The sequence below is a fragment of the Jaculus jaculus genome, chromosome 4, assembly GCF_020740685.1.
Source record: "Jaculus jaculus isolate mJacJac1 chromosome 4, mJacJac1.mat.Y.cur, whole genome shotgun sequence".
Classification (NCBI taxonomy): Eukaryota; Metazoa; Chordata; class Mammalia; order Rodentia; family Dipodidae; genus Jaculus; species Jaculus jaculus.
Window position 1 is genome coordinate 24,035,586 of NC_059105.1, and position 7,956 is coordinate 24,043,541.

Sequence of the window (7,956 nt, forward strand, 5' to 3'; positions counted from 1 at the left end):
GAAAGTATCTGACAAAATCCAACATCCCTTCATGATAAAAAAAAAAAATCCTACAGAGACTGGGAATAGAAGGAACGTATCTCAATATAATAAAGGCTATTTATGACAAGCCTATAGCCAACATACTACTTAATGGGGAAAAACTGAAAGCTGTTCAACTAAAATCAGGAATGAGACAAGGGTGTCCACTGTCCCCACTTTTATTTAATATAGTTCTGGAAGTCTTAGCCATAGCAATAAGGCAAGAGACACACATAAAAGGGATACAAATGGGAAAGGAAGAAATCAAGTTATCATTATTTGCAGATGACATGATTCTATACATAAAGGACCCTAAAGACTCTACTAGCAAACTGTTAGAGCTGATCAAAACCTACAGCCATGTAGCAGGATACAAAATAAATACACAGAAATCAGTAGCCTTCATATATGCTAACAACAAGCACAGAGGATGAAATCAGAGAATCATTCCCATTCACAATTGCCTCAAAAAAAAAATAAAGTACCTTGGAATAAACCTAACCAAGGAAATAAATAATCTCTACAATGAGAACTTTAAAACACTCAAGCAAGAAATTGCAGAAGACACTAGGGAGTGGAAAAACATCCCTTGTTCCTGGATTGGAAGAATCAATTGTGAAAATGGCAATCTTACCAAAAGCAATCTACACACTTAATGCAATCCCCATCAAAATTCCAAAGGTATTCTGTATGGAAACATAAAAACCAATCCAAAAATTCATTTGGAATCACAAAAAACCTCGAATGTCTAAAATAATACTGAGCAACAAAAAGAAGGCTGGTGGTATCACCATACCTGATTTTAACCTATACTACAGAGCAATAGTAACAAAAACAGTGTGGTACTGGCACAAAAGCAGACGTGTAATCAATGGAACAGAATAGAGGAACCAGATGTAAGTCCAGGTAGCTATATTTGATAAAAAAAATATATATATATATTTGATATTTGATAAAAATGCCAAAAATACTCATTGGAGAAAAGACAGCCTCTTTAGCAAATGGTGTTGGGAAAACTGGATATGTACCTGTAGAAGGATTAAAATAGATCCTTCTATCTCTCCATGCACAAGAATTAAGTCCAGATGGATTAAAGACCTTAACATTGGACCGGAAAGTCCAAAACTGCTAGAGGAAAAAAGTAGGGGAAACCCTTCAACATATTGGTCTTGGCAAAGACTTTCTGAATACAACCCCAATTGCTCAGGCAATAAAGCCACAGATTAATCACTGGGACCTCATGAAATTACAAAGATTTTGTACTGCAAAGGACACTGTGAATAAAGCAAAGAGGCAACCTACAGAATGGGAAAAAATCTTCGCCAGCTACATATCTGACAGAGGATAAATATCTAGGATATACAAAGAACTTAAAAAGTTAACTAAATGGCTGGAGAGATGGCTTAGCACTTAAGTGCTTGCCTGTGAAGCCTAAGGACCCCAGTTCGAGGCTCGATTCCCCAGGACCCATGTAAGCTAGATGCACAAGGGGGTGCACGCATCTGGAGTTCATTTGCAGTGGCTGGAGGCCCTGGTGCTCCCATTCTCCCTCTCTCTCTCTCTCTCTCTCGCTCGCTCTCGCTCTCTCGCTCTCTGCCTGCCTTTCTGTCTGTCACTCTCTCAAATAAATAAAAATATTTTTTAAAAAAGTTGTGAGGTAACCCAGGCCCAGAAAGCCAAGCGCCACATGTTCTCTCTCTTATGTGGATCCTAGCTACAGATGATTGAGCTTCTGCGTGAGAAGAAAAAGCTCAGTAGCAGAGGCCAATAAGTTAAAAAGGAGATATAAAGGGAAGATAAAGGAAGGGAAGAGGGTACTTAATAGGTTGGTATTTTATATATGTAAGTAGAATGATTGAGATGGCGAGGGGATATGATGGATAATGTAATCTCAAATAGGAAAGTGTGGGGGGGTTATTACCATGGGATATTTTTTATAATCATGGAAAATGTTAATAAAGATTGAGAAAAAAAGAAAGAAATCATGATAAAAAGAGGCTATTGTGAGCCAGGCATGTGGCTCATGCCTGTAATCCCAGCACTTGGGAGACAGAGGTAGGAGGATCTCTGTGAGTTCAAGGCTAGCCTGGGACAAGGGTGAGTTCCAGGTCAGCCTGGGCTATAGTGAGACCATACCTCAAAAAGGGGGGGAGTGGTTTGAAGTTAACCTGTATAGACTCTTGTGGTTGAACATTTGGTCCCTCTTGGCACTGTTGATGAACGTTGTGGAACCTTTAGGAGATGAAGCCTTGCTGGAGGAAATGGGTAATCTGGAGCCAGCCTTGGGGTTTTATAGCCTGGCCTCACTTCCTGCCAGTTCTCGCTGCTTCCTGACTTAGGATAAATGTGACCAGCTTCCTTATTCTCCGCCTCCACGCCTTCTGGGAAACCCTCCCAGGCTTAAGTTGCTTCTTGTAAGGTAATTGGGTCACAGCAAAGAGAAAAGTTACTCATACAGCAGCTGTGAGGTCAGCCTCCAAGAAGGGCCCTAGGGACCCTGTCCCCTGGTAGTTACAACATAGATACATCAGAATATGACAGATGCTAGGGTGTCACTTCTGACCAGACACTGTGGCTCCAGCTCTGTGGCTTTCTGTACACCTCAGGGAAGCAGCCTACCAGCTGGGAAGCTGGTCTGTGTTGACCCAGGCAGGGACGCCTCAACTCTGCCCATAACACAGCAGTTCCTGGCTTAGCGCACCCTTCAAATGAGTGCAGTTTGGGGGACCCTTGCTATAGTCTAGAGAGGCATTCTTAGAGGACCAACCCCAAGCAGCACCCTGGGATGTGATGCTGTTCTGAGGAACTAAATATCAGGGCAAATTGTTATACATCATCAACAGATGACCATTCTAATAGGACAATACTGGACTTCCGGTCAAGGTGGCGTCCACCTAACTGTGCTGCACCTCCCAGGGAAGGAAAGATGGATGCAGATCCTGAGGAGAGAACCAGCCCATCGCACCTTATCAGGCCCCAGCTGAAACCATTAACTGGGGAAATGAGCAAGAGTGCTGCTTTCTTAGTGAAACTGGTACCAGCACAAGGGTGAAGGAGATAGACACAGAGAACACTCGGCTCCTACCAAACCAGAGGTCCAGAGGCACAGAGGCTCCCAAGTCCTCATCACTGAAATAGACCCAAAATGACCCCAACTCAGGGAAATTTGCAGAAAAGGGGGTGGAAAGATTTTTTAGAGCCACAAGTTGGGTCATTATGCACAGAGACATTGCCTCTTCCCCATAACTGATGACTAACCCCACAATGCACGACCCACAGTCCCCAACGAGGAGGGTCCCTGCAGAGGGGGGAGGACAGGGAGGAGGCTAACGATGGTACCAAAATGGCTGTATACTCACTGTGCACAGAACTAATAAAAAATTAAACAGAACTCTTTTCTAAATTTAAAGAAAATAGGAGGATACTAAGGTGGGGGTTGATTATGACTAGAGGCATCACAAGCACAGAGCAGTGGTCACTAGGTCAGCTGGCCAGCACACAGCACACACGGCCCAAGAGAGCCCCAGAGCAATAAGTCAGCCTGTCCTTGGCTGGCTAACTGCTGCATGAGCAAGGGCTCAGTCAGCCTCCCTTGGAAGCAGAGGCACCTGGAGCCCCGTGGGCCAGGAAACCTGAAAAGGAATCCAGTCTGCCTTGTGTGACCCTGTCTCAAGCCGGCCTCACAGCCATACCTCTGCAGAGCAGATGTGCACCTCATCCAAGCCGGGGTGCCTCTGCTCTAAGCAATACCTTTTTTTAAAAAAAAATTTTTTTTTGTTCATTTTTTTTTTATATTTATTTGAAAGTGACAGACATAGGGAGAAAGACAGATAGAGGGAGAGAGAGAGGATGGGCGCACCAGGGCTTCCAGCCACTGCAAACGAACTCCAGACACGTGCACCCCCTTGTGCATCTGGCTAACATGGGACCTGGTGAACCAAGCCTCGAACCGGGGTCCTTAGGCTTCACAGGCAAGCGCTTAACCGCTAAGCCATCTCTCCAGCCCTAAGCAATGCCTTTTAAAGCTAAGCACTTGGTGATTCCAAACTCAGAATCTATTCTGGGGGAATAATCACACAGTCCCAAAACAACCAGAATGGCCATGAATAGGAGCTGGTCTTGGATGTTACTTCCAACTTTGGGAAGCGGGCGTCTCCCTGGCGAGATGAAATTTAAACCCTTGTTTTCAAACGGATCTCAGAAATCCTCCTGACGCAGCGTCGAGCAGTCAAGATGGATGGGCACATGGCCACTCCAAAATCCAGGCCAGTGCCAATGGGAGGGGAGGGACAGCACAGGAGAGGTGTCGTCACCTGACAGCGGAGCTTGCTGCTTTGTAATGTTCTGTTTTCGGAAATGAACCTGTGTTGCTTTTATCATCACAAAAAGAAACAAGCAGCATGGTTTAAAGGTGCATCTCTGGGGAACCTCGAGTCTCCCTGCAGGAATACCACGGGAGGTTCCAGGTCTTTGGTCCCCATGGGCTCTGCTGGGAGGCCTGCTCACTGGGCATAGCCTGCTCTCTGTGATAGCAGCCTGGCACCACAATCCCCATCCCTTGTTCCTTCCAGGCCAAGCAGGTAGTCGCTGACCCTGTGGGCTCTCTTACAAACAGGACCTTGCTCCCCTGCTGCCTGCCCCGTGGTGGTCCGGGATGGATGGTAGGTGGGACCATCCACCAGGCTACTCATGCCACATGAGACTGAAGACCAGGGCCCACTGTGGGGCAGGAGGAGGAGGAGCAGGGCTGGGATCCAACTGGTCTGAGCTGGGCCAAGCTGGAGAGAAAGACAAGTATGTGAGGGGCCCTGCCTGTGAGAGCTGTAAATTGTCGAGCTTGGCAGGCCCTGCAGGGCTCCGGTGGGCGGTGTCCCTCATCCTGGGAGGAGGGCTGTGACTTCCTCAGCAGCTGCGCTAGCCGGGCAGATTCTATGAGCACCAGCTCTGGCTGTCAGGAACCCCCAGATGCACCCCCCCCCAAAATTCCTAACTCTGTCAGTAGGACTGTTGCTCTGGGCCACCTGTGCCCCTCTGTCGATGAGAGCATCAAGCCACTTCTGAGGCCACTGTCCAGCTTGCCCACTCCCTGACGTTCCGACACCTCAGCACCCCTAGGTCCTATTTGTAAGGCTCACATGGAAGAAGGAATGAGGGAGCAGATGGCAAGGCCTGCCCTGCCCATGCCAGGCCTAGGGCTGACACATCCTTCCTATGCTCTGAAGACCTTCACCAAGCTTGGCTCTGACCTTCCCTTAGCTCCTGGCTCAACCTCCTGACCTTGGCAGACATCAGCCCTGTCTGTGAGGTACACCCCTGTGAACCAGATACTGCATGGGAAGCTGCATGCCTCTGCTACTATATTTTTAGATGACCCCATTACCCACTCGGGGTGAAGGGAGACACCAGGACAGCCCAAGGCCAGTGTGATGGGAAGAAGTCTGGTGTTTTCCATCCCTGCACCTGTGGCTTAGACCCTGCAGAGCTTCCTCACTGCCCTTGGCATCTTCTTTGCCACCAGAGTCCCTCCCACTACCATCATGGCCCCAGGCTTTGAGAGAGACTGGGGTGACCCCCCTGTGTTATTCATGATGCCACTTTCCCACTTGTCAGAGGAACTGAGGCCACTTGGGTCCCCACTGGTACAAGATTGGAGCCAGCACTGGCAGGTGCTTGGTGTCCTGAGCCAGCTCTCTGCATACCCCTGAGCTCTAGCATGGGTTCTGTGGTGGTTTGAATCATATGTCCCTCATAAACGCATTTATTCTAAGTGGTTGGTCTCAGCTGGTGGCAGTTTGGGACGTGGAGCCTTACTGGAGGAGGTGTGTTTCTGGGGTTGAGCTTAAGGTTGCTGTCCAGCTTCCCTTTGCCAGAGTTCAGCTCGCTCTCCTGCTGCTATTTCCACCTGCCATAGCAGAAGGTGATGTCCAGCCTCTGCTCATGCTCTGCCATCGCTTTCCCTGGAGACTAGAAGCCAAAAGAAAAACTGTCTTCCTGTCAGCTGCTTTGGGCCTCGTGTTTTGCCCCAGCAACCCAAAGGTAACTACAACAGGTTCCCACTTTCCCCATCCTGTGATGTCTTCATTTTGCATTCTCCACTCCCCAAGTCAGCTGTACTCAGGAGGGGTGAAAGTGCCTTCTTGTCCAGGAAGTTCCCACTTACTATCTAACCTATCCCTCGTGCCACCAGAGGTCTCAGGCCGGTGTGGGCTTTCACAGGGGACAGTCTTTGAAGAGATGTTCTGTGGCTCCTTCCCCCCCCCCCAGCTCATCTCTCCCGTCCTCCCTCCAATGCAGACAGAGGCTAAAAATACCTCCTTGTCCCCACGTGGTCAGCCCAGCCCAGTCCAGCCCAGCCCAGCCGACTTCCAGATCCCACACTGCAGCTAGATCTTGTCTTCTTGTCCTCCTGTCCCCCTGTTGTCTCATCAAGGGGTCTTGGTGAGAGTCAGCTGAAAGGTAGGGCCAGGGGCTCTGGGGGAGGGCGCCTTGGGCAGGGAGCAGTGGGCACCCATACTCTGATCAGAGTCTTTCTCAGGGCAGGCTAGCTCCTGGGATGGGGTGTGCTTAGAGAGGTAGGCTGAACCCCATGATTGCAGCTAGGGCCACACCAGCCTGTCCCCAACCCGACTGAGTTAAGGCCCTTTGCTGTCCTGCCTGCTCACCCTGTCTTTCTGGGCAGGGGGCAAGGATCTAAAAGCTCCCTCCCTGGGGGCCACCCTCCTTCTGGGAGACTGCGGGGCAGCAGGTGTCAGCAGACTCCCCTGAGGCCCTGGGCCCAGCAATGGCTGGAATGCAAGTTCTGTGGCCAGTGGCTTGGGAACAGCCCTCCCTACTTGGGCTCCAGCTAATCTGTTCTCGCCTCAGCTAGAGGCCTTCCAGAGAGGTCAGGCAGAGCGGACACCTGGGTGCTGGGGTCTTGGGTCCACTGGCCTCCTGAGCTGTCCTGTCTGGGCTTGAGTCCTGGCTGTCCCTGGAGAGGCCTAAGTAGGTCCTTGGGTCTGGGTGGGGTGGCAAAGGACGGCCGCAAGCTCCAGCCCCGTCCCCTGCCACAGATGCCTGGGTACGGACTCACTGGCTGTGGCTTGGTCCTTTGACCTGCCTGTTTCTCTGGCGGGCGGGCGGGCGATCTGCCCCCTGCACATTAGCCACACCCCGTGCCCTGTGGGGCTGTGTGTGGCGCCCCCTGGCGGGTGGTATGCTTCTGCGTAGCTTTCTGCTGTGGGGACTCCGGATGGTCCTGTTATGCAGTCCTACTTTTCCTCTTCCTTCCCTCCCTTTCTCCCTCCTTCCTTCCAACACGTTTTTTTTTGATGTAGGGTCTCACTTCTGGCCCAGGCTGACCTGGAATTCACTATGGAGTCTCAGGGTGGCCTCGAACCCACAGCAATCCACCTACCTCTGCCTCCTGAGTGCTAGGATTAAAGGCGTGCGACACCACGCCCAGCCCTTCCAACATTTTTTTTTTCCTTCTATGTTTTTTGACAGCATCTCGTTAGGGAGCCTGAGCAAGCCTTGAACTTGTTGGCAGTACTGTTCAGGATCCTGCCTGCTCACCCTCCGCCTCCCAAGGGCTGAGATCACAGCCACTCCTGGGACAGTTTCTTTCTTTCTTTTTAAAAAATAATTAATTAATTAATTAATTTGAGGGAAAGAGGAGGGAAGAGAGAGAAGGCGTATGTATGGGTAGGTGAACCAAGAATTCTTGCTGCTTCAAACTCCAGATGCTTGCACCACTTTGTGCATCCAACTTTAGACGAGTGCTGGGAAATTGAACCTGGACTGGCAGGCTTTGTAAGCACTCTAACCACATCCTCCCTAGCCCTCGTTTCTTTCTTTGTGACAGTTTTCTTATGGCAAAAGACGAGGAGTAATGCACACAGTTGAACCAGCCCAGAGCAGGTCTGCTGACTAGGGCGGAGCTGTCTTCCAGAAGCC